General features: G+C 36.5%; 1 non-coding gene across 1 annotated transcript; it reads right to left on the bottom strand.

Annotated features, from left to right (window-relative positions):
- Nucleotides 1–595: 595 nt before the first annotated feature.
- On the bottom strand, nt 596–702 carry LOC114886236. Its single transcript, XR_003791250.1, has one exon. It is a non-coding gene; the product is annotated as a U6 spliceosomal RNA (small nuclear RNA).
- Between the last annotated feature and the right edge of the window lie 2,160 nt (nt 703–2,862).

Genomic DNA, 2,862 nt, shown 5'->3' with positions numbered 1-2,862 from the left:
ATTTATCCCTCCCTCACCCCCTTTCCTTTTTGGTAACCATAAGTCTGTCTTCTGTGTCTGTGAGTCTGTTTGTTTCGTAAACAAGTTCATTTGTGTCGTGTTTTAGATTCCACATATTAGTGATATCGTACAATATTTGTCTCTGTCTGACTTACTTCACTTAGTGTGATAATCTCTAGGTCCATCGATGTTGCTGCAGATGGGTAGTTCATTCTTTTTAATGGAATTAGCTCATTCTTTTAGTAGTATCCCATTGTACATGTATACCACACCTTCTTTATCCATTCATCTGTCAATGGATACTTAGGTTGCTTCCACGTCTTGGCTATTGTAAATAGCGCTGCTATGAACATTGGGGTGCATGTGCCTTTTTGAATTAGAGTTTTCTCCAGATATATGTCCAGGAGTGGGATTGCTAGATCATATGGCAACTCTATTTTTAGTTTTTTGAGGAACCTCCATACTGTTTCTCATAGTGGCTGCACCAAAATATATCCCCACCAACAGTGCAGGAGGGTTCCTTTTTCTCCACACCCTCTCCAGAATTTATTATTTGTAGACATTTTAACGATAGCCATTCTGACTGGTGTGAGGTAAAAATATGGAACACGACACGAATGTGCATGTCTTCCTTGCTCAGGGCCATGCCAATCTTCTCTGTATCATTCCAATTTTTAGTATACGTGCTGCCGAAGCGAGCACTGTCTAGGACTTCTCTTGATCTTTACCATGTTTCTATCGTGCCTAAGGTTTTTATTTTTTAGCAGCTGCTTCATACTACTGGCTCATATTAATCTTATAGTCATATAAAAATACCCAGATTCACTTTTTTAAAAAGCATCATTTGCTATCAAGCTGTGTTTCCATTACCTTAAAACTGTCCAAACTGGTTTTTACAATAAATATTTACATTCAAATTTAATCCCATAATTTGACGCAATCCATCAGTTGAAGCTATTAACCTTGTACACTGATGTTCTCATCCATCACATTAATGCTCCCTCCCATATCGCTATCATCTGTTACTTACATACCTTTTATGACTTCATCTAAGTTTTAATATTTAAAAATGCTTTAAAATGTTAAACCCAGTCTCAGGGCTGAATCCTTCGTGGTCAGATCCTCAAATATCCCTCAACGTAACAGAATCGTTAGAAACAAAAAGTCCCGCCTTTTCCGTTTACAATTATATTTCCTTCTCTGTTTATCTGATGCCCATCAGTACAGTCTGGTTGGAATCACTCTCTTTAGAACTGTAGTTCATACCAAGTTTTCCTTCATCGTGCCTGTCATCATTAAAGAAGAACATCTCTTTTCAATAGCCCTGGGTAAGATTAGGGTGGGAGAATATTTCCCACTTCACTTTATGTCATTGAAAGTTTATTGTCAACACTGTGGGATGGCTTAACATCACATGTATCTTAACTTAAAAGGCCAACTTGAATCTTACCGACCATCTTGAAATCGTGGTATACAAAAAGTTTTGCTCAACTAGAACAACAGAAATCTTGAATTTGACAATGAGCAAAGTAAAACACAAATTGACTGCAGTAACCAAATTGCTCGGGCAGATTTACAGAGACACCATCATGCCACTGAACAACTGATGACGTAATTTTCCATCTAGAATCCCAGATTGTATTTTACTGTAAAATTACAGGTAGGAAGTGATAGCACTAGGCCCTTCCAACATACTGTTCTATGATATCAAAGTGAAACAAATTATAATCCTGTTTTCTTTTACATGCTGCTTTCTGATTACTTTCCAAATATGGTTTAACAATTTTAAATGACCACTTTAATGTGTCAAACACTAAATAGGATTTATCCACTGGTCTTTATTTTTCTTAGGTATAACTGCCCAAAATAGAATTAACAGACTTAATCTATTGCCACATAAATTTATTTTATAATTCAAGAAAATATTTAAAAAGAAGGAAAAGGAGTCTCTATCAAATACAGCAGGACACTACTTTCAAGGCATCAAATATTTTGGGAGACCATTATCATACCAGTCAAAATGTGATTGAGTCTGAAAAGTGTCCATTTAATTATTTTTCCAACTTTTAATAACTATTCAGGCTATGACATTTAGCAGATCTAAGCAATAGAAATAATAATCTTGGAAAAATGAGTCATTTCATCTTTCCAAAGCACGAGAGTAGCTGAAATGCTATACGTGAGAAAAGAGTTCCCAGTTGGCTACTGTCTCAAACCTCAAGTCCAAAGGCAGAGAAATCTTCCTGCTTGGTATACAGGCAATTCTGTACTCAAAGTCATTAAGTCACCTTTGTAGCAGTAACTCAGTGTCCAACTATATGATATTTTATAAGTATTTTCATTCCTCCAGTCTTCCTTTTCCCATCTCCTTCTCCAAATAGATTGGCATTTCTTGGAAGACAGATTATTTCTGTAATTTCTATATGTTTCTCATAGGGACTAAAACAGTATTAGGTATATAGTATCATATACCTATATACACACACACATACATATATACAGACATAGATACCTGTAGGTAGATTGAAAACAAGCTCTTCAACATCCAGGAGGCTAGGAAGTTCGTTTTGACAAGGACTGCAACACTGTTTATACTGATACTTTTTTTACCTTGACTTCTAATGGGGATTTCACACAAGTGTCCCTGGGCAACCACCTGTGGTTTTCAGGTAAATGCATTTTCAGATTGTCTAAGGCATATATACTATCTAGCCCTGTAAGAAAATGTTTGCCAACCTGGATTTAAGCAAAACACACAACACAGAGTAGCCCTCAACTAACAGGAGTAATGCGACAGACTAGCCTGATAGATTTTCTCTTGACTGCTCTTCTACTGCTGTCATTATCAGCTTGCCAACTGGG

The sequence above is a fragment of the Monodon monoceros genome, unplaced genomic scaffold, assembly GCF_005190385.1.
Source record: "Monodon monoceros isolate NGI ecotype Baffin Bay Population unplaced genomic scaffold, NGI_Narwhal_1 Super_Scaffold_6, whole genome shotgun sequence".
Lineage (NCBI taxonomy): Eukaryota > Metazoa > Chordata > Mammalia > Artiodactyla > Monodontidae > Monodon > Monodon monoceros.
The sequence above is the reverse complement of the archived record's forward strand: the minus strand, read 5'-3'. Positions and strand labels throughout refer to the sequence as shown.